At 43.7% G+C, this 26707-nt stretch overlaps 1 protein-coding gene across 1 annotated transcript in view; it reads left to right on the top strand.

The window, feature by feature from the left end:
- The first annotated feature begins 18373 nt into the window (after positions 1 to 18373).
- The window catches only part of LOC146799117 (zinc finger MYM-type protein 1-like), a 33364-nt gene continuing 25030 nt past the window's right edge, over positions 18374 to 26707 (top strand). Inside the window, exon 1 of the mRNA XM_085628047.1 lies at positions 18374 to 18486. The gene's annotated coding sequence lies outside the window, so the exon portion shown is untranslated. The remainder of the gene's footprint in view (positions 18487 to 26707) is intronic.

Below are 26707 nucleotides of genomic sequence, written 5' to 3'. Positions count from 1 at the left end.
TTCAAAACGCATGAACGCCTGGGATATCAAGAAGGGAATAATTAGAGAGGTTATGTTAACGGAAGAATACATGAAACTCTTTTTTTATATAGATAGATTATGAGAATGGGGTAAAGTGGAGAGGATGGGTTTTTCCCTTCGTGCATATAGCCCCGGGAAAGGGTGATTAACAAGGTCTTATTAAAAAAAATCAGTTATTTGGTCTCTAAGGGTCTAGGGAAATGTGTAAGCAACGGGTAACAGAGAGAAAACCCGAATGACCCTCAATGAGATAGGACTGCCTAAAATAACCTGAAAAACAAGAGAGGTACTGCAGGAGTAATAAGTCTGAATGAGAAAAAAATAGTAATTAAAATATACCATCAGGCAAGGCTACTGGGGTTATACCCATCTGGTTGTTTCCAACTGAATCCATAATGGACTCCTGATGAAAGCAGTAGGTAGGTAGATATGAACAATGCTGTATTTGGAAGGTGAAACGGCCTCATCAATGCTCTTAACTGCGCTGATGAAGGGTATTCCTGGAGAAGAGAAACCCACTTCAGTGCTCTTTGCCAGCCTATCACTCTTCTTAAAACTGATATAAGGATTTTGGACTTTGCGAGCTGCAAGCGGGAAGCAAACAGGAACTGCATAATCCAGAATTTTACCTGCCGTGCACAACAGGGGGAGAACTTAGTTGTAATATCACTGCATGCAGAAAAGGGTTTCAACCACGTGGAATTGGCTTTTCTAGAAGCATGTTACAAGGCTTTTGGCTATAGAAATGGAGATATCTATGGTGAGTGGAAGCCATGTGTATAAATCTTAAAATCAAAGTCCTAGTAAATGGAGAGTCAAGGGGGATTTATGGCCTTGGTGTGGGGCACGTGGCATGGATACCGCATTCTACCTTGCTATTTGCACCACTAATGAATCAATGATTCTATGCAAAAGAAGAATAGTCACATTAGAAGCCCTCAGGCATTGGAGGGGAATATAATCTTCTCCTTTTCACACATGACCTCTTGTTGCGCATATTAAACACCCCAAAAACTCTAGGGAAAATACTAAGTGGGGTGGAGACATATAGGCACCTTTTGAGCTTCCAGGTTATGACAGTTAAATCTATTCCCATGATCTGGGTCTATACGCACAGGTGATTGGTAAGAATTTAGGAGAGCTGTAATAACCTAAAGTACGTGTAAGTCAAGCTTTTGAAAAGTCTCTCTGGCTAAAACTTGCTTTGCTCCTCTAAAGTTATAACTGAAAACTACCCTCAGTAGAGGGAAGCCTTCCTGTTTCTAGGAAAACTCAATTCATTAATAATAAATGTCTAACCCTCTCCCCTTTAAAAATAATTAATAACAACTTGTTTTTCAGTGCTAACACAGCAAGATAATGGACGAAGAGCTGAAACTTTTCAAACACTCAGCCCCAATCTAGAGATCTGGGTTAAATCCATCATTCTTTTGCTTAACATGCCCCCCCCCCCAGTTTGCACCCAGCCATATGCAAATCACTCTTGACTCTGCTCCCCATGGGAACAGTCCAGCCCAAACTGCCAGGCCAGGTCCTCCGTGGATCGGAAACAAGCATCCTGGGACCGGTTTTGGGGTATGACCGGTCATCAGCCAGACTAGCTTGAATCCAGTGGCACAGTGAGCAAGGGACAAATGTCTGGGCATACCCTTGGTGACATAGTGCGAACATTGCAAACACAACAAGATGATGGACAGAGTGCTGAAACTTTTCAAACACTCAACCCCAGTCAAGAGATCTGGGTTAAATCCATCATTCTTTTGCTCACCACGCCACCCTAGTTTAGACCCAGCCATATGCCAATCAGTCTTGACCCTGCTACCCTGGGCACAGTCCAGTCTGAATGCCAGGCCAGGTCCTTCCTGGAATGGAAACAAGCATCCTGGGACCAGTTATGGGCCATCACCCCTCATCAGCCAGGCTAGCTTGAATCCAGTGGTACAACAAGCAAGGAACCCAGGTATGGGCATACCCCTAGTCGCTTAGGGCAAACACAGCAAACACAACAAGATGATGGACGGAGTGCTGAAAAACAATGGATTTAACCCAGATCTGTGACTGAGGGTGAATGTTTGACAATGTTCAGCATTCCGTCCATCATGTTTTTGTGTTATAACAGAGCTGCGTCCTAAGCTCCTGGGTGTGATCTTTGAGGAGTAGGCTTGAATAACAACCTCCTTGTTCTGCAATCATAAAAATCACAAGGATGGCTTGAGTGGTTGTGGACTCAATGGAAGATAAGACCAAGAACCCTTTACCACCCGGTAAAGGCCACAATTAAAAGGAGCGGTTGAATGTTAAATATAGCAGAGTTTGTTCCTGGTGACAATGACCAGTGTGGTTGGGGGTGACCCGAGAAGTGGGTGATCAGTTTAATGTGACAAGTTCCTCTAATAGCTTGTACAAGTTACCTCTCCCTCGAGTTTGATGTGTGAGGTGATTGTGCTCGTCCTCGCTGCCACAACTGGGATAGGGCAACTCCAACTGACTCAGATAATTTGTGAGAAGGCGATGAAAAGAAGATAATTGAATCATTTGAAATTCGATTGAAAAAATATAAATACAAGTGGGGTGAGTGGGAAGGAGGATATTGGGGAGGTTGCGCGGCTCAAAAAACACAGTGGAGGGGCAACTCAATTCTGATTTATGCGCCCTTAAAAACAAGGTATTTTCGCATTTGAAGAAAAGGCAATTCTATATTATCCAATATTTCAACATAGAAAGGTGTGCCTGACTTACTCTCTCTGTTCTCCACCTTTTGCCAGCTAAGACTTTGAAGTGACTCGAGGCATCAACAGCACAGTGTAAATTCAGAAGAAAAATGTAAAAGAGCCATAAGTGGTAGTGTAGGGCAGAGTTAATTACAGAAGGTTAGGATGATAAATAAATTAGAAAATAAAAGGTTAGGGAAGATCCTAGAGGGAAAAAAGGTATATTTCTCCTTCAGGGGTAGGAAGCGCTATATAAATGCAAACCCTTCCCTCTTCTATCCCTCCACTATCCTTTTTTTCAATTCAAATAACAAACTAACATGTCCACCGCTCAAATTAATTTCATATTTCCCTATACTAATTCACCACTAATCCTTTTGGGGTTCCAGAATAGCGTGTTACTCGCTTCAACACCTCATCAGAGGTAGCAAGCTCTATATAAATGCAAACCCTTCCCTCTTCAATCCCTTCATTATCCTTTTCAATTAAAATAACAATCTAACATGACCACCGCTCAAATTAATTTCATATTTCACCATACTAATTCACCATTAATCCTTTATGGTTCCTAGAGTAGCGTGCTACTTGCCCAAAAAGCGCTTTGAAGCCTCGTCAGGGGAAGTAAGCGCTATATAATACAATTACAATATTTAGACCGCAGACATTTAACTAATTCAGTGGTGAAATTGGAAGATGGCCCTATATTTACATATAGTCTACAGTGACCTCTGTGTTCAAGACATGCGTCCGTTTCCTACATTCAGAGCTCCTACGTTTTCCCATTACAGGCAAGAGGACTGTGAGAAGTTGGCCTGGTATATGATGTTCACTAGTTAAAGTGACCACCTTGTACCATGCCAAGCAACCCTTATGGTGTGGTTGTAAGTCAACCTTTTCGGACTAGCTGCCCTAGTGGTAGCGTAGGCTAAGCAGTCTTTGAGGCTAAACTCGTGAAACGTGTTAAGCCAGCTGTTTTACCAAATGTAACATCCTTTTATACCAATGAAAGGACACCACACAGATATATATTCAAAATATATTTATTTCTCAAAGTAACCCCTAGTCTCTTTATGAGCACAGGAGCACAAATCGTCAAACAAGATTACAGTAGAATACACAGAAGTTGCACTTTATATGGATAGGCCCTGGTGGCCGCTCAAACCATATACTGAAATAGTGGTATAAGTACCACGAACAGAAAAGGGAAAAGGCCTAGGGCCTCTAGAATCGCTGGGCCTACAAGGAGCTAACTTCAGTTAGTGACCAGGAGGTCCACGGGTTGCGTGTGCAGAGCAAATAGTCACACGCGTGCTCCCATAGGTTTTCAATGGGTGCGTAAAAGTTACAAAGTTACTGCAAAAAGGATCTTCCGGGTGGACTATGAACTCAAGATTGGAAACACAGACACTAGAGATGATACTCTACACTGGGGCACCGGAGTGCCAGCTTTACCTCACCGACAGGAAGCGGGTGCGTAGGTGTCGAAGTGCGTCGGGTTTCTTCTATCTGTTCAATGGAGCCTGTGGACAAAGATGCTGCAGGCGGTCGGTCCGGAAGGGATGCGGTGGATCCAAGGGTGGATCGGAGTTGTAGAAGACCTGTAAGCAGAGGGGACAGTGTTCACAGTCACTAGCCAGTGACCAGCGTGGCACCAGGTGGGTACCAAGCGATGTCAGGTGCAAACAGGAAGAAAGGTGTAGCTTGTCTCTGCAGCCACGTGGTCCCTGAAGGTCGACGACATCCAGGAGTCGGTTCACGAGCTGTCCCACGCAGGCTCTCGCTGTCGGCGGTGTCGGCGACTTGATCGAAGCAAACAAGCCTTGGCAAAAGCAATTGTTGTGGAAAACGAAATAAGCTGGTGGTTCTGACCAGCAAGGTCAGAGGGACTGCTCCTTTGGAGGGGAGCAAGGGCCAGTCTGGAGCAACCAGACCAGTGGTGTATTTCTTGGAGTTCGTCGCCAAGATGGCCACTAGCCAGCGGGCCAGCAACCGGTTAGGCGCGTCGAGTGGCAAAATGCAGAAGGGCCCCACGCAGATCGTGGAGATGCTGGAGGGCTCACCTTTGGTGCAGATGCTGCTCGAGGGTTGGGCTTCTCAGATCCCAAAGCACAACGTGGAGGGAGCCTCGGTTGTTGCACTTGCAGCTTGTCGTGGTCGTTTCAAGATGGCTGGCTCCACGTGTCTCGTTGCCTCCACGGGTCTCCTCTTTTCAGGGACTGTGGATCGGGCGGTGAGAGGTCTGGAGGTCCAGGTCTTGTCAGTCTCTGGGCTCGGGCTCCGGCGGGAGGCGGCGGCAAAGCAGACGTTGATTCGCTGGATGGTGCTTGCGTTAGCAAGGTGGTCACTCCCTGACCACAGGGGAGATTGGCTTCAGTCCTCTGTGCGGCAGAGCGTCGAAGTTCCCGTCTTCTTCTTAGTTTCAAGTTGATTCCAGGATGTCTGAAGTCTTAGGACACAGCTCCTACCTTTAAGCGGATTCTAGGGGCCGGACTACCTGCTAGGTCCCTCCCTAAGGGTGGGACCAGGAAGGGGGGTGGTTACACCCCCAATCCTTTGTCCAGCTCGCCCCAGGCCCGGGACTGGTGTGCCCCAGGACCGGTTTGAACTGGCATATGCACCGAGGCTCCTTGTGAGCCTCAGGCATGTCTGGTTTCTTTCAAGCCCTACCTGACCAATACACAAAATCCTGTCTGGGGTGGTGCACGCACCTCCCCTGGCAGGAAACCCTTTGTCCACACCTCCCAAGCTGGAAGGACTCCCAGCAGCAGGAGGGCAGACTTGTGTCTGTGGTGGCAGCATCCATTTTGTGGAGCTGAGGCTATGTCTGATTTTACCCGGGTTTCAGGTACTGTACATGTCGTGTCCCTCTAGAAGGGTGGAATGCTAACCCCGTCGCCAGAATTGGCGAGGGGTTAGTATTCCAATTCGTATGACACCTTACTCGACATGTTTTGATAAAGCCAAACCAAAGATAGCATTTAACCGCGAGGTTCATAATGCACTTAAGAGTATATGGTATGACGATATCTGGAAACAGTAGAAGGAAGTTGTTCCGACCACTGCAGACAGGCTCAGCTCATGCCAGAGCACCATCTCACATGGAACCAAGCACTCTGCCTTCAGGATTGTTAAGGCCTGCCATAGGAGTGACTTATAGGTTAACATGTGTCCCATTTAAGGTTAGGTATACGTATACTACACCTAAGTAAGAGGTGGTTACACCAACTTACCCCAGCTGAGTGATCAGCCAGTTGTGTCAAATTTGTTAGGCCAGGCCAGGGGTGGCACAATACATGCTTCAGCCCCTGGTAGGCCTTAGATACACCAATGCCCTGGGTACCTAGTGTACACTGGTACAGGGGCTCACAGGGTGATCCACTTCCAATTGGTTATGCACCTAGGGTGCATAGTGTAAATTTAGTAGAGAGAACAGCAGGCTGGGGGTCGGATTGGCAGGCCCACAGCCTCAATATGTCAAAAACCAGTGAAGCAAAAAGCAAAAATTTGGGGTGACCATAGGATAGCAGACCCTACTCTCCTACAAGGACTTTATCCTGTACAGTTTTTTGTTTGCTTCGCATTCTGTTACAAAGTACACTTCGATGTAAATGGGCTGACTACAAACATTATTCACGCATGCAAGTTGAATTTACGTGCGCCTAATTTTGCTTCTGCGAAAACAAACCACAGATCCTGGTTCACTGAATGAAGGTCTGTGCATTTTTACAGTCTCAGCATCACTGACCGCTGGATTTGCTGTAGTCGTCGATTGGTTCGTGGGACAGGAATAGGAGTATTCAAGAGGAGAACCGGGGGAGCTTGCATGGCCGATGACGTGAACACACACTCAGTCCTACCTTTGTGCCTATTTATAAAGTTTTGCAAAGCCTTTTCTCACACTCTTTGCACTTCTTGATGTAGACCTACAGGAAGTAGGCGGGCTAGTGTAAAAATGCAACTATTTTTCAGGGGGCGTAGAGGAAGAGAATTCTTCAAATAGAATTTGTTTTCCACGTGAATAAAACAAGAGAAAAAAATAAGAGCACTACACACATACACGTCTTTTTTTGAGGATCACAATAAATGTCCAAAACTACACAAACTGTAGCATAGACCTATTCAAATATAATTGTAGTCATATACACACACAAAACTTTACTGTTCAATTAATTGAAATCATTACACATTCTCATTTTTTGCACTTCTATAATATAATAAAACAAATTAAAAAATTGATAAAACCGTGACTAAAACTTTGTACATAACGTATCCTTTCAGTAGTACTAATAGAACTGCTGCAATATATGAGCTGAGTCAAAGACGTAAATAGATATTCGTCAAACAGTTCTACATCTATTGGCAATTGGTCCATTAAAACCAGCGTGGCTGTTGCTAAGCACATCAATTTAACAAATCGACAATTTAGCTCAGCAGTATTACTGCTCGGGCAAGGGATTAATGCTCTTCTATATGTGCGGACCTTCAAAGCTAAAAGGCATGGCCTTAGCAGATATTTAAGAGGTACAATACATTCGGACAGGTGCATAGATTATGCAAAGTGGATTCGTTTTGGTACCCACAAAGTCTACAGGCTTTTCTTGGCTAGGTCTGGTCCCATTTCGGAGTTAAATGTTTGGCCCGGAAGTCACCCATTCTGCAATTTAGAAAGTTCAGTTTGAGATATTCAGAAAAATGAACGCCCAGATATCCTTGTTGCATATTCCGATTATATGTATTTATCATCATCCATGGGTGAGATTTTTTGGGAAACGACTCTTTGTCCTGTAGATATGAGATACATTTAACTGGCTTATTCACTTCTCGCTTGAATTCGGATGGTGTATCTGCAGAAGCACATACAGTATGTAATTGGAGACTTTCCAAGGCTATGTTCAAAAGGTTATGCTATGAGTGGTTTGATTTAGCTCTAGTGATTCCTTGCCAGTCTATATTACCTAACAAATCCTTTGAGGTGTTTTTAGTTTTCTACTGAGTTTGAGGAGCTCCCCTTGTTGAGCAAATTTCTGTTTGATCAACCCGAATTGTGTTTTTACGCAGCTTGAACAAAGATCTATATACATTCACTTACATCACATCTAGTGTACTAGCTTTTTTCCACATATGATCTCTGTCCTATATGTAGCCGTAGGCACCGTGTGTAGCTGTAGGCAATATCATTTTACTAATTCCTTCTACATAAGGCCCACAATAGCAGGGGCAACATGACTATAGTAATAGAATGCTTAAAAAAAAAGAAAAACGTCCACTGTTGAACTACCTACCCTACCCCTGAGCTGTAACAACTGAACATCCCTTGTACACTTTAAACTGGCGATGGGGTGTCGCACTCTCCAAGAGATGATGATGGAGTAGGCTTCCCCCAGTTGTCCTGTTCTAAATGAGTGGAGCGGAAACCCCACTGCCAGTGAGGTGCTGAAGCTCTGGATAATTTCTAAACTGCTCGAGTAATACAATAAGTGTGGCCGGTGAGAGTGTCACTGTATATGACTGGCCGGTTGCATGTTACTCTATTGAGGTTGACTATATCGAACTGCTAAAATTTGAAACCCACTACATGACCTACAGCTGCATCACCATGGAAAGCATTTATTTACTATTCTTAACTCCAAATCTACTTACCTAGACTCATCTTGCAATGCAGTGGTTAGATCCTTGTAGTAGATCCAATATGTTTGTCATGTGCTATATTGTAGGCGATATAGTGAGAACATACCACCTGATCAAAGCTGGACCTACTTTTAAGGTCATACATTGAAGTTCATGGGGTCTTATTGACGTAGGGTGTGACGGAAAAAACAATGTTGGCTCGAGTGAAGGGGCCCCCATGTTACTTTGTGGATGGTGTCTTTGCTTCAGTGCCTGACATTCCTTAACTCTTGTACACTCCAGCATGGCAAGCTAAAGTGAGCTGATGAGGCAAATCAGTTTGCTGCGATGATCTTTGATACCCATCACCCTTCTATCTATCCATTCATTCATTCGTCACTCACCTGTTCACCCGCCTTGCCCATCCATGTTATCAGCGCCATATGCTTACTCATCCACCTTCCCACCTATATGCCACCCACCATACATCTACTCATTCTCTCACCATTCACAGCCTCACCATCCTTCACTGTATCACCCACCATCTATTTGCTCATTCACTTACTTATCTTTCAGTGGCGGTGCACCAATATGGTAGTCGGATGAAGCACCAGTCGAAATTGAGGCCAACACTCTGAGGGTTTCGAGTAAAGTCATGCTGCCTCATAAGAGACTGCACAGCACACCTCCAGCCGCTCAAGAGACAGAATCCTTCAATTCAAACTGCTTATTTGTGTGATGAGACAAAGGAATTATCAGACCTGTATTATTTTGTCTATTGGAGTGAGAGTGGGTGAATCAGGTGCCCTTGTTAGCCAGATGGAGCCAAAACTGCAGCCCCCCAGCTCTCTAGCAGAGCACTGTCCAACTTTCCTCCCAAACTGCTACCAGGTAGTGGCAGTGCCCTGCACTGACTCTCAGCGTGAGGCACAGGGACTGCAACACAGTCGCACACCATGCAGCATTAGGTGCACAGTGATTAGCTATGTTGTCAATCCTGACTTTTCAGTCTCTATGATTGTTAGAGGGGTTGGGTAGTTGTACCAAACCGGAGGCTGAGCAGCAGGCTCAGAAGCCACGATAATGCCTAACAAAAAAACTGTGCCTAACAAAACAAAAAACACAAAACAAAAGAATGTGTCCTCATGTAACACAACTGGTGCTATGTAAAGCGCTCTGATACCCGATTCGGGTCAAGTTCGCGCTATATAAAACTCTGTTAAATAAAAAATAAAAGAATCAAAAATGGGTGGCAACAGGAGCCACAGCAGAGACCTAAAGGTGCAAGGAAGACACGGTGTACATGTGTCTGTGTGGCTGGTGTGGGATGTATGGGTCCCTCTGTCCTGGCTCGATTCGTGCCCACCCATTGCAAATTGGTGGCCCTTCTTGGCCTTTAACACATATCATTTGGCATAATGGAGCCCACTCTTGGCATAATTCTGGCCTTTGCACATGATGGCCACTTTGGGAATATTATGGGTAGCCTTTAGCATTATAAAGTTCACTTCTGACATTATGCAGAGGCCCTAGCATCATGGTGGCCACCGTGAGCAAATTGTGGGCATCCTTTGGCATTATGGGACTCGCACTGTATTTTATTATACTGTAGCATTTATAGAACACTTCATACCCCTCACAGGTTTAGGAATCACTTTGCATTGTGATATCGGTCATCCTTTTTGCAGGGCAAGGTTGAGCAGGCAGTTTGGTGCACAGTGCCCCATATGGGAATGTGTTCGGTAAGGTGCTTGAAATTTGGAGACATTCTCTTAATACATTGCGGTGGCAATGGTGTACTTAAGCATGAGGGGTTTAAGAATAGTAAGAGAAGAGATTCATCCAAGCATGAGTATATCCATCCAAAAAGGCTTAATTGGTAACATAATAGTTTTAAGTGCGAGAAGAGCCAGTTTTTAAGTGTTCTTCAGAATCCAAGATGGCTGCAAATTACTCTCATTCTTGCCTGGAGGAAATTCCATAACTTAGGCCCGGGGACCGAGAAGGGGTTCCTACTGCTGCACGATTTGTTGAGGAGGACACAAAGAGTAATGGAGCAAGCACAGATCTGAGAGGTCTGAACTGGTGGTAGGTACAGAGGTTTTGTTGAAGGATGCGGAGACCTGAGCCATCATTAGCAATGCATACTTCTTTTCTTGAACGTGTATGTCTGTAGGTGAAATGCATGATCAGATGTTAAGGTTTAGGATGCATCTCAAAGCTTGGCTCTCAATTCTTTGTAGCTACCAAATTACTTGGTGGGATGCTCCTTGGTATATACTGTTGGCACAGTCTAGACAGGAGAGTACTAAGTAGATGGTGGCGGTGTCTTGCGTGTCTTGGTAGAATTCTAAGTGAGGGATAAATTGACTTAAGTATCTCCTCATGTTAAAAGCTTCCTTTGCAATTTGGTTCACTTGAAACAGGATGAAGTTCATGCCCTTGTTCACGCCTAGGTTTCTTCCTTTGAGTGATTCGTTCAGAGGTAAGCCAAGTCTTTTTTGGAAAGATGGTGGATCGGTGGTCCATTTACCAGAGGTGAGTATCTCTGTTTTTAATGAGTCTAGTTTGAGTCAATTTGTTCACATCCAATGCTCTATCATCAAGTAGCACTGACCAATGACAAAAGAACTAACTCCGATTGGCTTCTTCAGGTTTCTAGTATAATGTATGTTTCGTCCTCATGGTTTTAGCACTTGAGTTTGAAGGAGGAGATTGGCTCTGCTAGTGGTTTGAACTTTAAATTGGGGTGGGTGGATCCTTCGGGGACTCCTGCAGTCAAGGCACAATGGTTGGAGCAAAATAGAGGTATTATTAGAATGTGGGATCTGTTATCTGTATTTGTAAAGTGAACTATCACCCACCTGGGAATGCTGGAGCTGAGCATGTGTGATTAACCCTGCCTATGGTAGGTTGGTTGATGAAAAGCCAGGTCTCCAACTTCTTGTGGAATTAAAGAAGGAAGAACAAGTCTCTGATGTGGTGTCGAAGGCCTTGCCATGCTTTAGGAGCGATGTAAGAGAATGCTTATCCTCCTAATCTAGTTCTGTGTATGCGTGGAATGTGTGCAAGTAGAAGTCCTGCAGAGCGGAGGTTGTGTGTGATTGATGGAAGGGGATGTGAATGTTCAGGTAGGTGGGGCCTTAGTTGTGTAATGCCTTAAATGTGTGTGCGAGGAGTATGAAATGTACGTATTTGCATATTGGGAGCCAGTGATGCTCCCTGAGGTGTGGTGTGATGCAAGTTGTGTGTGGGAGGATGAGGATGAATCTGGCTGCTGAGTTCTGGATGGTTTGTAGTCGTTTAGTGAGTTGCTTTGTGATACTGGCGTACAAGGTGTTTCCGTAGCCCAACTGGCTGGCTGGTGACTAAGACGTGGGTGACAGTTTTCCTAGTGTTGCTTAGGAGCAATTTGAAGATCTTCCAAGCGTTGACTTGAGCGGTCATGTCCAGTTTGCTGTTAATGATTATTCTGAGGTTCCTAGCATGGGTTCTGGGTATGGGTCCAAGTTCGGCCAGCCAGCGCCTTGAGACCCTCACGGTTGAGTAACGTGCTTACAATTCCCTGATTGATTGATTGATCAGTTGGAGTCTCATGGTGAGGTGAGTCATGGTGAGTTGTTCTTGCCAAAGATCACTACTTTTGTCTTGTTGGTGTTGAGCTGGAGAGAAGTGACTTTCATCCAGTTAGTGATTTCAGTCATGTAGGTGGTGAACTTGTTTCTTGTATTGTGGGTCTTGTCCGAAAGGGAGAGTACAAGGTGTGTGTTGTTGGTGTAGGGTAGGATGTTGATTTCATGTGCGTGGATGACAGTTGTATCACAAAATAACCTGAGCTAGTCAAGTAAAAGAACCTAATCTTAAGGGGGAAGGAAGGTATCAGAAGCCAAATAGGTTCTAAAATACCAAATGTAGAAAAAGGAAAAGATTGTCCTTTTCTTGAGTCCCCTCACTCACCAGGGTTTCCCCACGGTGACATGCTTCATCATTGGGGTCCTCCCAGTCCTCTACGGACTGAGACGTGGATGACAGTTGCCAGAGGAATCACGTATGCTTTGAAAGGGAAGGGGTTGTCTGATTAACCTTGAGACACTCCGCAGAGGCATTTGTGGACTTACAATGAGTAATGTGCCAGCCTGACAGCTTGTGTTCTATCCATAAGGAAGGAGCAGATGCAGCTGATTCTGGGCTTTTGGATTCCAATCTCGGGCAGGTGCCTGATGAGAATGGAGTATAAGACTGTGTCAAATGCTGAGGAGGAGGAAAATGATCTAACAGAGGATGGTGCCTAGTTTCCCTGTAAATTTCTCTGTGAACCAGAAAGGAGCATAATTTGGCACTAAATTAATGTTCTCTAAAGTATAATTACGGGACCCATAAATGTCACATACATATAAGTGAGCCGTGCTTTCCTTGGTGTGTTGCAGTTGGACCCTAAAATAACTTGCACATGTTAATTTAGTCTCCATCTGAGACACAATGGCTATCAGGACATGTTAGACACAATATGGGGGGACCAGGGGCAAGAAAGGTCCAGCATACGTCCCCAAGGGTTAACTGTGAAGTGAGAGGTATGCAGTTCCTATGAAGATGAGAGGTGGGTTCTTACCAGGAAAGTACTAGTGGGGAGTGCTCCAATTAGGAGCAAGCTCTCTCACACACCCCGGAAGATGTCATGCTTCATCATCGGGCAGCTCCTCATTGGACCTGCAGTGCAATGCCCAACGGGCCAATGATGAATATGGGGTGTGATAAGTGTGGTGTGTGTGGATGGTGAGGAGAGTGTAGGGGACGTGCTGTATATTAATAGCTATAGGAGCCCAATAAAACTAATTCAATTGTTGGGTTCTTATGTTATGTTTGAAAACCTTCAATATCGCAAGAAATGGATATAATGATCCTTTCTAGCGTTTGTTTAGTAAGGGTGTGGGGCTACATGTTTAATGCCTCTTGTCGTCTTAGTGATTGTGGCATTTCCTCGGGACTGGTAAATCTTTAACTACTCACCAAGGTGTGGTTGGTGCAAGTGTGTTAACCATACCCCCTCAAACGTCACACAGAGATCGGTAGTGTAACTTCAGGGTAAAAACCCAGATACTCAGATCAACAGGGGCCAGTTGCCCCGGTGTGAACTGACTCTCTATGGCGTTGCGGCAGTTTGAGTCGATGTGCGCAATTTGCGACCAGCATACCCTCCATTCATGCCATAGCAGGGGCTATAGCATTAACGGGAACGTACCACAAGCTACCCAGTGCATGTGTTTTAAACCCGTCTGGTACACATTCCCGGGCTAAAATACACACAAAGTACTGCTACATCTGCGTTTTTCATGCTGTGCTACACTATGAGTCTGGCCCTAAGGATCTGGGCCTCTGTATTCTAAGTTCTTATGAATGGCTTTGTCTGACAGTGCTCATTTACAACTGAAATCTGACATTTTGGCGTCAGACGTTGCAAATACATAGCATGCCATGCCACTCTACAAAAGGTACTATTAAAAACATTCTTAACCTTTCTCGGAAACATGGCCCTGTCATTACTAAAATTCCTCCACTGGTGAAAAGGCCCCGAGGCACAACAGGTGGCCAACAGATAGCCCGTGATGAGTCAATGTTCTTTTCTGTGGAATAGTAGAAAGACCAGTTGGGAAGGGCCTTTCACTAGAAATGCTGATGCTTTTCTCATTTTGAGGGCCTGTCATAAAGCAGACTGCTTGTTTAAAAAAAACAAAAAACACCACCTATTTATTGTTCAAATATGGCAGGTCAGTGTGTCCCCTGTTACTTTTTTCTCCAAAGTTCACAGAAGGAAGGCAGAGGGCAAAGGCGGGGGTGGCTAGTTAAATGAATCAGCAAGGATAATGGGTGTGCTAGAGTAATTTTTTTGTTTTTGAATAAACTGTTCAAGTTTTGCTCGATGGTTAACATTTACTTTCCCAGTTGCACCCCTGGAATTGCAAACCTTGGAACAATGTAGGTGACCAAATATATTACTCTAACGTCCTCATTACAAGTGACCTTTACATTCCAATTGACACGGTAATAGGATTTAGTGACCACATTGGAATAACAAAATAACAAGATAAGCCATAACTCCGCAAATCTGAGGTGTTTCCCCTGCAGACTCCACTTTCTGGAGGCAGGTGGAGAGTCCGTGAAGACAGTGGAGTCTTCGGCTTAAATACCAGGAAAAAGTAAGGAATTTCCCCAACATTTTCCTTGGACGTTAAGGGCTGCACTTGTAATCAACAGGCCACAACCACTAGCCCTCAGGAGACAAAAATCCCAAAATGGTTTGACAGGGACTGCTCAAACACTGCGCCATCTGAAGGCAGCCTTGAAGCAGTCCCCGGGGGATGGGCAACTACAAGTTGGTTCTCAAGGAGTGTAGATATAATTTTACAGGAGTCAGCCTGGGAGGAGATATGTCAAGCCTGTGAAAAGGGGATAGTTGTCTTTTCTGGAGTGTTATAAATAGGCCTTGTTTCTATGAAGGTTCTGGCTCGCTTTCATGTCATCATATCCCGGAGCAATAGTGTGTGGCTCATTTTGAGAGTATTAATAATCATGGGGATGGGTTGGGAGATACAATCCCCAGGGCATCTGTTAAAACCAGCGACCGGGTGGTGTTCACATTAGATGAAAATCATCAAGGAATTCTTGCGTGGTCTAGAAATAAGGCCCCTTGCCCAGATAATATACCTCCAGATCTGTTTAAAGCTAATATTGATGTTTGGGCCCTGCTTTGAACTCAGGTCTTAAATGCAGCTGCACAGAAGGGGTTGCTACCCTCCTGGTCTACCAATGTGATTGTCCCCATATTTAAGAAGGGGGACAAAGAGAACCCACAATGGTATCGGCCAATTTTATTATTGGATGCTACAGTTAAGGTTCTGGGGAGGGCGGTTCTAAATAGGCTGTGTGACTGGGCCGAAGAGAATAACATCTTGAGCAACGCTCAGTATGGATTCAGGGCAGAGAGATCAACAGCAGACCAATGCCTCAACTTCCATCCAATTATTAATAAATGTACTGTGGCTCGGCCTGAATCCCTACATCTTGTGTTTATGGATTTGACGTCTGCTTTTGACAAGGTTAACTGAGCTAAACTGTGGGCAATGCTTAGCGAGCTGGGAGTTGATCCTAGTATTGTGGCACTATTATCTGACCTTCACTCAATGACCTCAGCTTTGGTGCGCTTCTCCCAGAGAGCAGCATGCACTCGTTCATATTCCACAAGATCTGTGGTCCGCCAGGGGTGGATACTTGCACCTTTTTTGTTCACTGTGTATGTGAACGGGTTAGAGTCCGCGCTCCTATCGTTGACAGCCAACTGCCCTAAAATTAGGAATAGATTTCTCCCCGTTCTGCTATACGTGGACAATGAGGTCCTGACGGCTCGGACCACACAGGGGATGGACTTATTGTTGGCCAAGTATGTGTCTTTTATGGGACTTCTGGACCTCTTGGTCAATTTCTCGCAGTCCTATGTAATGGTAGTGGGCCCCAAATCTACCAGTAAGACCTTTAAGGTATCTAATTTTACTTCTTCCAAAGTTAATGCCTTCCCTTATTTGGGAGTTTTATTTGATGCCAAAATTCTTGGAAACCCCTGGTGGATGCGAAAAGATAAGAGGCCGTAAAAATGACGGGGGCAGTTTTTAATCTATAGGCTTGGGTCTAGGGTACCAAGGGAACTTCTAAAAGTCTATCAAGCTGAGTGCATTGCACAGCTGCGATATGGTAGCAAGGTTTGGGGTACACTAAAATGGATCAGATTATGGAGAATAACTTTCTGCGTAAGATGGTCCATGTCCCTCAGTCCACCCCGGCATTTTCTGTGCGCGCGGAATTAGGTCTTAACTATGTTTCTGACCTAATCGCCCTAAGTCCGTTACTGTGCTGGATAAAGGTTTGGAGTAGGGAGGAGCTGAAGCTAAGTCGGCTGATTATTGAGGACTGTGTCTCTGGATCGGGGACTGAGTATTCCATGATTTGCCCATGTCAAGGCATCTTTTCTTTCCTTAGGTTGGCCCAACATTTTTATGAATCCAACTGACCTCTCCGCCCATGAGCTCGGGTGTGTTAAAAAGATTGTTTCTGGAACGCTCCACCTTGGAGAAAGAAAGCTTAGAACTTCAGAAACCAATAGATAGTAAGGAGCCATATGCTCTTAAAGACTGCACAGGGGTTGGAGTCATACCTGGGCTTGGTACGTTCACAACATGACAGGTTCTTACTGGGAAGGTTTAGATTTAATTAATTGCACTATTTTTTGGCTTCCTCGCGTGGGTGAGTTCAGCCTGAGGAAAGGGCACACCCTGTGGCTGCGACAATGCATCTCCAGAGGATTTGCTTCATTTTACAATGTTTTGCTCATATTTTAGCTGGCAGAGGAAGAATTTTCTAATCCCTTTACAGAAACCATTATAGTTTAAACAAGTTAGGCCTGCCTTGATGTACTTAAAGATTTTCCCCACGGTCCAGGTGATATTTAGTGTTTTATCGTTTTTACGAGCTGTCTGGACGTCGAGGGAATCGAGACCTAACTGTTTTATGTGTTCCTTGTTTTAGAATTAATTGTATTCTTTGTTTTTATTGCCATCTCATGAATTTGATTTCATCTTCATGGGTTTGTATTCGTTTGTGGTGATTTTATCTACTGAATAAAGACTTACTGAACTGGTAATTTCTCCCCACCAGAGTTACCATAGTCCCAGTATTAGTAAGTTTAGGAGGTGGTGTTACTAAAGGCATTATTGGGGTACTGGTTACAGGACCTCAGGTAGAAACACTGGGAGGGGCTAGGCTAGAACAGACAGCGATATAGGACAGGAAAGCCAGAACTGCTTCAGTGGGTTACTGGCAAAGCAGAAGCCCCCTACACCATCCTAGGTGCTGAAAAGTGATAGACCCCCCTCCAACCCGAGCTCTCAGGTACAGGATGATGTTCCTCAGGGGGTTAATAATCGGGTTCCTCAAACTAAAATGTGGAAAGTGAGTGGGTGTACATCGCCTAGTAACAACATAAGTGAGAGACAAAGAAAGATAGGTGGCGAGCCAGAGAAACACAGAGAGAGAGAAAGAGAGAGAGAGAGAGAGAGAGAGAGAGAGAGAGAGAGAGAGAGGGAGAGAGAGAGAGATAGAGAGAGATAGAGAGAGAGAGACCGTGATAGAAAGAGAAAGTTGAAAGATTATGAGAACGTGAAATAGAGAAGAGAGTTAGACAGACAAACATTTAGACAAGGCGGTGGGCAGAGAATCCGTAAAAGTTACGATGACCATTTACCTGTTAAATTAGCCAAGTAATACACATTATCAACACTGGAGGACAACACAGGGACACCAGTTTATGCGAAATAAACCCTCTTTGTAGAGAGAAGTCAAAATAACTATGTATGTCTACACCTTCTAAAGGGAAAATAAAAGATAGTCAGATATGCTCAAACATGCCTTCTGAGATTACTGGTTAAATGTAAGTGTTACTAGAAACTATCAGAGCTGAAGTGCATTCTAGGAAAGTCTGTAGGTCGAGACCTTTGTGCCATGTGAAAACCTGTACTGGCCTCAACAGCCTGCAACACGGGCCCAAAACTCTTACTAGAGGGGTCGGATCTTGCAACGAAAGCCAGCTAGGACTTGCAAATTCTGGTGTGCAATGTTGAACCGAACCAAAGGGTTGTAACCTCTAAGTGGGAAATCTTGATTAGGGCATTTTGAGCCAACAGCATTGAGTTTCACATTGACCACGTACATAATATGCCTCAGCTATCAGTAATTTAGCATCTCTGCTATGAACCTTCGCCTACTCCTCAACAGGCACCCCCGCCATGCCAATCCGTCCTACCGGTACAATCATAGCCCCAAGCATGCGTTTAACATTTCTAGTTTCACTTTCCTGATATTGACTTTGAAATGTCATCTAGAACTTGGCAGCCTGCCCACAGGTGTGCCAGAGGGCCTCACCTCCACACACCAACCAATGACAGCACGCCTTCATCAGAGCTCCTGGTCACGATGGCAGGTATTGTTTTAGTGAAAGCACTCCCACCAATACAGCTGGAACACTTCTGTCACACGCTCGGCAGGTGACATGTCATGGCGCTCAGTCTGCACTGTCTTTGTTTTCCACAAACAACCTCCCAAGGTGAGTGTTTATTTTTACAAAACAAAACATCAATGGACCTGATGCACTGTGAGCTTTCTCTAGTATTGTATGGCATAATGTCAAGGTCAAGAATATTGACCTGCACATATATCAACTCCAAAATATCGACTCCCAAAATATCTTCAGTGTAAGCATATATAGGAAAGTATAGAGCTGCTATTCCTAATTTCACATCTGCTTTCCTCGATTATATTTTGGTAGCCAATTCTGTTGAGTCAATACAAGTGTAGAGGGAGATTGTAGTAGAACACATTTACTGTACATGAGGGCCACTGCTTACTTTTCCTGTCTGGGATCATCATGCCTCGTGTGACAGACTTGGGCAGGGTTAATATACATTGGAAGCACTACCCTAAATATGGCAATTATACATATGTCTAAAACCTAGCCGCAAGTCAGGGTAGTGCTGTACAGTTTCAAAGAAGCAGTCAGTGTGTGATTTATCGGCAAAGGGGAAGCTATTTTCTATGAGAGAAAAAAAGGATTGTTACTGAATCATGATGTATGGTTCCTTAAGACTTGTGGTTTCAACCCTTTTCTAAATTGGAGTAGGGTTGCGGCAATCCTCATGGATATGGGAATAGGGTTCCAGATCCTAGGTGCATAGAAGGAGAACTGTTTTCTTTTTTGCAATTATTCGTCTTACATCTGAGAGTGCCCGGGCAGTGGGTGTGCCGTGAGCCACTGTAGATGATGAGCTTGTCTGTCAGATAGGCAGGGGTGTCGGGCGTGATGGCTTTGTAGACAATTCACCTGGTTTTGAAGATGGTGCAACCCAGCAAAGGGAGCAAGTGGAGTTTAATCATAGTGGGGCACATATAGTCCTATTACTTCTGGCTATGGAAGAGGCATGCTGCAGCATATAGGATGCCCCTTACAGGGTGCAAGTGTTGAGTCTAGGAGGCCATGGAGCAATGCCACTATCCAGATGCGAGCGTATGAGGCCCCCAACTGTAGTTCTGAAGTTTTTTTCCAGGAAGATATAGTTTCGCTTTAATAGAGAAAGCGGATATCTTGTCATCTTGGTTTTCTTGGCGATGTGTTCTTTGAGAGGGAGATAGGTGTCAAGGGTGAATTTAAGTGACTTAGCACTGCATGAAAGTTGGGGTTTGAATCCATCTAGGTAAATGTTCTTGCGCAGGGCTTGGACTATTTGTTGCTTGCTGTACTTAACAAATAGTAGGATTTTTGTTTTGGTGAGGTCAAGCGTCAGGTAGATGCTGGATATTCTAGGACTGGATGAGTGTCAATCAGTGTTTGGAGTGTCTGGAGTGGAGGCACTGAATGTCCGGAGCGGAGGCATTGAATATCCGGAGCGGATGAGGCTTTCAAAGCCCCCTCCGCTCTGGACATTCAACGCCAGCTGTGACTCTTTACCATATTGGTGGCCTTTTATGCTTTTGTTGAGTAGGTCATGAGGGTCTCCAATGTAAAGGTTGAAGTTTACCTAGAACAAGATGGAACAGTGGGGAACTCGGCAGGTAATCAGAATCTTCTGGGATTTGAAGGTGCCTACGTGAACAAACTGGCATCAGCTGGATACGTAAGGATTTTTCCAGTGAATCTCAATCAAGACTTCAAGGTTTGGATGAGGGGGGGATGTACTTCCGAAGCATTAACCTGACAGCCCTGCGGTTGATGAGCTTGCCTGATAGGATTCGGACAGCTCAGCCAACTAAAACTCCACTATTGGAAACCTACAAGTTCCCTACATCTAAATGGTACGGGGTGACACCAGTTTGGCAGAGCCGGAGCTCTGCCAATTCACAGCCAGGCTCCAGCTCCATCAAATGCTAAATAAGCCCCTTACTCCTAACAGCTGACAAATCAGGATGGTAGAACGTCACTCTAATGACATGTGTGCAGGTGACAGCTATGCATTGTGGCAGAGGCCAGCATCACTTGCACTGATTATGTGCTTATTGCTGATTGCCCTATATTACAGTTCAACAAACACCGACAGAGTGCATTCAGCATAGTGCATTAGGGCATTCCTCAATTAATTTATCTGACAAAATTGAGATTTCTTAAAAGCCAAGTAGCCTGCGATAACATTATACCTTTTTGTCCTATCTTAGAAAAAGCCAAAATATTCAACTCCCCTGCCGTAGCCTCAGCCTTGGACACATAAATGGCCTTCAATAAAGGATTGTGGTCTTTCTTGAAGGCCGTTCTTAATAAATTTGCCCTGGGAGACAATTTTATCAAAATTACATCGGCCCTCTACTCTAATCTAGAAGCCTCAGATAGACTTAATGTATACTTGTCTAACCCTTTTAAATTAAAACCGGGCACAAGGTAGGGTTGCCCCCTCTCCCTTTTCTATCAACCATTGAACTCCTCTTGGCCTACTTTAGAACCTTGATAACATAAAAGGTATCCCCTTCTTTGCTGGTCCAAAGTCCAAACAAACTGCTGCAAAAGCAAATGATGTCCTTTTATTAACCGAAGAGGCAGATAGGGTAGTTATCACACATTATGAAGTTGATCAGAGATATTTTAGAGGCTTCAGGTTATTCCATTAACAAAAAAACTGAAGTTTTCCCCTTAAATATTTACAGTTTCCCTGAAGTTATACAACGACTGGACTGAAATGGCAAAGTAACAACCATCAAATATCTTGGTATCTGGATCGGGAAAGATCCTAAGGACCCACTGTCCACTAATGAAAATAAAACTATATCTGAGGGTAAAGAACTCGTATCTCAATGGTGGCCATAATTCATCTCATGGTGGATTAGGCTGGAGGCCATCAAGATGATGCTTCCTTCCATGATTCACATTTTACTTAGCATGCTCCTTCAATTCTCTGAGCCCTTCTATAAAATAATTGACAAACTAATATCTGAATTTCTTTGGTCCAATAAAAGAAAAACGAGAATCTCCCTAAAAAAACTTTGGTTGGATAAAACCAAAGGTGGTGTTACACTACCCGACTACACAAGATACCAATCTGCCTTCCTGGCCAGCCAAGGAGCATGGTGGTTTTCTTCCGATGTACAGCGGTTTCGAGGATGGCTCCCTATTAAGTCTGATCTCTACCCCCACAAACAATGTTAACAACTAAATGTTTATCTCTCTTAAAAATTGAACACCCCTATACTATTATCAATAGTACACTGGAACCTCTTGAGATAGACAAAAAGCTCCAGTACAAATGCCTAAATGTATTCTAGCTTCCCTGTGGCACAACAAACATATAAAGATTGAAAGGAACACAATCTTATGGGAAAACTAGGCCTCTCAAGGCCTAAATCAAATTAAAGATCTAGGCACCAAAGACAACCCAGCACCCTTTGCATCACTTAAGTCTTTTCAACATACATTTTTTACAATTTTATAAAAATGAAGGCTGTGCTAAGGAAACTGGGGTCAGCTCATATACCTAGATATACTGCTGCTATATTGCTAGACAGGCTTACAAGCTCGGGCCATCTAGCTTTCAAATATATACTCAATTATCTTACCCTTACCATGGCTTTACACAATTTGTTCGGTCCAGATCCCCCTCTCATTTATATTATTTTACTTCTCCTATCCCTTCTCTCACCATGCTGATACGCCTCTCTTCTCCTTTTCCTTAATAGCCATAAATGGCACTCTAGTTTGCTCTTTGGAAAACAAGTATGTGTCTGATACATGCATCACTATATTTAGTGGAAACATCTATAGCTATTACTTTTATACTTTGCATCCAGTTTGTTCATGACTGATCTTATTTCGCATAATTCCCATGTGCCTATTTAACATCAATGCATACTTGCTCCTCTGTTATCTATGTTACGGACTAATAAAGCTTCTGAATAAAAAAAAAGTGTGAATCATATAGGTAGACCATAAGTTTTAAAGTTGATGTTTGAAAAGCCATTAGTTTGAAAGCAAAACAAAGGAGGGCCAGTTTCGCAAACATTTCCATTTTAACATATTTGTAAGTTTAATTGTAGTTAGCAAAGGTTAAGTGTAAGGGTTGGGGCATGGCTCAGTGTCCGGTTGATGTTTAGAGAATGGTTAGCGCAAGGGTAGGATGAAAGTTAAGACTTGTGGTAGTGCGAGGCATAGAGTTAAGCTTCGTGTCAGGGACATTGGATAGTGAAAGAGTTTCAATTAAGGTCAGAGGGATGGTGTATAGTTTGGGTGGCCATATAAAGAGTTAGATGAGAAATTCGAAGGGTGGTGAGTGAGACAATAAGATGGCATGCATACAGTGACCACCTCACTCGAGGTCACTACGGGTCTGTTCTGTAGTCTTTAACATTTCACCTTAAAATCAGTGATTTCAGATGTGTTATTCTAATTAGCATAATGGAAATTAAAGAAGACCACAACACCTAAAATGCATTAAGCTGTCTTTAAAAATTCCAGGACTGGAAATAAGGAAAGTGTTGATCACCCTAGACATACATCACATATTCCAGTCCACACACCTAATGATTATATGTAGAGGTACTTTTAACATCAAAGGGTAAGGTATACAAACCATTTTTCATTTGCAAACACTTTGATTCAGGGTTTGCGACTGTAATTTGTTTTAAATAAATGTACTAATCCCATTTTGGGAATCGGTAAACTTTTACCGACTGCTAAAATGAAATTACAACCCCACACAGATTCGGTATTTGGAAGTGGGGTGTTGTAGGCATCCTTTCCAAATACCAATTAGTATGCAATGTATCAATATTTCGTGACTGGAACCAGTTTGCAAAACATTGAAAAATGAACAACTCCTGAGTTGGGAAGGTAATGCACTCACAAAGGGAAGGGGGTGCTTTAAACACTTTGCAGGTTGTAAACATATGATGGTAAACTGCATCCAGATTTGATTTTTGTGACCAGTAACTAGTACATCATGCCCAAAATGTATTTCTGGAAAATAGAAACATTTGGGGTTACTAATTGACAATCACATAGACTGCAATCTTGTTTAGCTGTATTTTCCAACTTTCTGTTTCGAACTTTTTAATTTTCAAACTTATTATTTGAAACTTTCAATTTAGTTTCACATTAGGGGCCATTCGAGGCTCCTGAAAACGGAGCTCACGCAGGGAGCCTCGTGTGCAAGACCTGACATGTGATGATTCCTCTGAAACGTATCTTTTGTTTTTATTCTGTTTTGGCGAAGTTTCCAGGTTACACTCTTTGGAATGTGGAGGAGGAGCCCTGAGGCAGGAGAACGACCGAATATCCTCACCTTTCATGCAGGCAGATTTGCAAAGCGCTTGTAGTAGAAACAATGTTGGCACAGCTCCTGGCAGATGTGAATGAGCGACTCAAAATACGGGAGAGTAAATTAAATATAAATAAGGAACGAATTTATCATCACATAGTCTAAAATGGTCCCTCCCCTCGGAGATTTGTGTGTAAATTCTGCAGGGGAGTCCAAGGGTAATGTCCCATTGGCAATAATGCAATCATTTCTCAGTTGGTCAAATAAAAACATTTCTTTCTTGTCAGTTCTTATCTTACCTGGAAAAAAACATAAAGGAATATCAGTTGTAAAGACATTTGTTGTAAAAGACTTTCATGGCAAAAGCATTTTTTTCGATGTAAAATCATTTGCTGTAATGGCAGTCGTTGTTCTGATATACAACCAGGAGGACTCATGGAGGCTATGGCGGGTTGAACTTGAAGTGCTGTGAGCTTTTTGTGGAGTGTAACAACTAGGTTAGTGGTGATTCATATATACTCCAATGTTTGGTTTTAGATTTAAGGTCCTAGGCAGATTACAGCCTTTAGTTGCAGGTACCTCTAGAATTAGACATTCTTCCCCGCTTAGGCTTCCAGATATGTGCCGTTTATCCTTTAGATATTATTGAAGCACTGCGTGGAGGCTTGGTGTGTTGTACAGGTCATTTTGAAGGTGATGTGTGTTTGTAATGAGAGCCAACATAGTAGATTTATAACTGGCAAAACATATCCTAGCATTTGTTACCAACCAAGCTGTGGCGTGGAGGGTGGCTTTGAGGGTTGAGATTGGTGGTTTAGGCAGACTAGCTAGAATAGCATTCCCACTGTCAATATATGAGATAACTAGGGCTAGTGCCACATATCTGATGTCTTCTGGTGGAATGGAGTTCTTCATTTTCTTGACAAGGTGCAGATGGTAAGTTGCCACTTTTATAATATTTTTGATGTAACTGGTAACGTTCAGAGAGCCACCAGGTGAACACCCAAGAGGTTTGTTTACTCGCAAGAGATTGGGTGTTCTACCTAAGGCAGCTAAATAATTCAACCATCTCCGTATTGATGGGTGAGGATTGGCTGGAAGTATGAGTTCCGTCTTTCTGGGTTCAATTTCAGGGAGAAAGCAGAAGCACAATATATGATCTGCTCAATGGAGTTTTTCAGTGTGCTGATGTTTGAGGGGTTAGACAGCAACATTCTGTTTTGCCTCATAGTGGGGTTGACTACGGTCTCTCAATCTCTCTCCACAACTAGTCCTGTTTAGTAGCCATACATCTTTGGAAAGAAGCCTATTATCGTTACTATAATGGCAATAAACATGAGGACCTGATGTGTAGTGGGTAAAATAGAGTTGTGGACATCAGAGTCCTGCCCTGATGTGCTTGGGAGTCAGCATCCCTCCCAGCCCACAACAGACAAGGTTGTTTGCAATCTGTGATTCCAACTTGCTGAAGATTACTCTTTATAGGTCAAGACTGATGGTCTCCAAATCACATCCTAGTCAATTGAAAATACTTCAAAAGCCCCACCTCTAGTTCCCGATTCACAACATATCACAGGGAAATTATCTCTCAATTCACAATGTTCATATTTTTGCAACAGCTTCTATTTAGGCTTGCTAATACTTCTGAGCAGTCAACTGCAAAGGCTTCAGACTTCGGAAGCATGACTGGGGACTACGGCTGGATTTCATCAGCATTTGTCTGTAAAGCTGTGCCGACTCATGATTCATCACTGCATTGAGTTCAGGTCTCTTGTGTCGAAATATAGTAAAGTTGCTTGCCCACCCAACTCAATTTAGCCGTATTCATGCAGGTCTTTCCAGCTTTTCAGAGGCAAATAAATAGACGCTATCTTTTGCGTTTTGTTACATTGTGCAGGCATTCGTACACAACTTTAGGAAATGTGGGCCTGAGTTTTGTGCTCAAGGCCATCTAGGATGTTGGCCCAAGCATCCATATGTACTGATTGTTTTCATATATTCACTCCAGCACATACACTACATTCCATAACATTCAATATTACGAGTGATTCCTCATTTTTAAAGAGGAATAACGTTCCTCAATGCTCCTTCCTAAAAGCACCACCACCCTAATGTTCTACCTACTGCTGCCTTACAGACACACTGTACTCGTTTATCTACTCATTCAATCGCTCATTTATTCACTCACTTAAATACTCCTCTATCCTCTGCCCTATGGGTACTTCCGCAACACTGTGCCTTTCCTTACTGCCCACCAAAAATACATATCACTCTTTCACCCACTCCTTTAATAGTCCAAGATCCAGTCATCGTAGAGTGGGCATAATTCTACAACCTGAGTTCTTCCTTGTATCTCATGCATGCCTAACTGCGAACTGAAGCCAACTTCAGGCCAAGAATAGAGGGGCTTCACTATGGAAGTCATTTGGCAATCTAGGGTGTGGTCTTAAGTTCTAGTTGCTGAGTCCAGGCGAATGTTGGCTAGGTAAGTGCCAGGGCATTATCTTTAGCTCCCTGAGGAGCACTCTGCCTTAAACCCTGGAACACAAACAATCTAGGACTGGTTTTCACCTGCAATGGCCAAGCATTCCTCCCATCACCTTTTGTGTGTTTCATGTACTGCCCTAAGTGGCACAGGTATGTCCGGAAGTTGGTCCCATGCTCACTGCATCATTGGAACCAAACTAAATGCCCCAATCAGGAAGGACTTGGCCTGGCAGTTAGGGCTGGAATGTATCTATTGGATCAGGATCAAGACTGATTAGCATGTGGTTGGGTCCAATCTTAAGGTAGCATAGTGGGCAAAAAAACTGTTTTGGAATGCTACCCCAAGCGATTGCCAGTGGTTAGACTTATAGCAAGCATTCCAGCATTCCTACCATCACCTTTTGGATGTTTACACTGTCAGAGGGGAAAGAGGTTTCAGTTTCCAATTTCCCCTTGGCTTCTCCAGAGCCCACACTTTTAAAGAGGTGAGTTGGGCGCCAATATTCAGAAAAGCATGCAGAGCTGTCTGCCTTAAGGTAATGTATGCAG

The sequence above is a fragment of the Triturus cristatus genome, chromosome 9 (genome assembly GCF_964204655.1).
Source record: "Triturus cristatus chromosome 9, aTriCri1.1, whole genome shotgun sequence".
NCBI classification, from domain to species: domain Eukaryota; kingdom Metazoa; phylum Chordata; class Amphibia; order Caudata; family Salamandridae; genus Triturus; species Triturus cristatus.
Note: the sequence above shows the minus strand (reverse complement) of the source record. Positions and strands in the feature narration are given on the sequence as shown.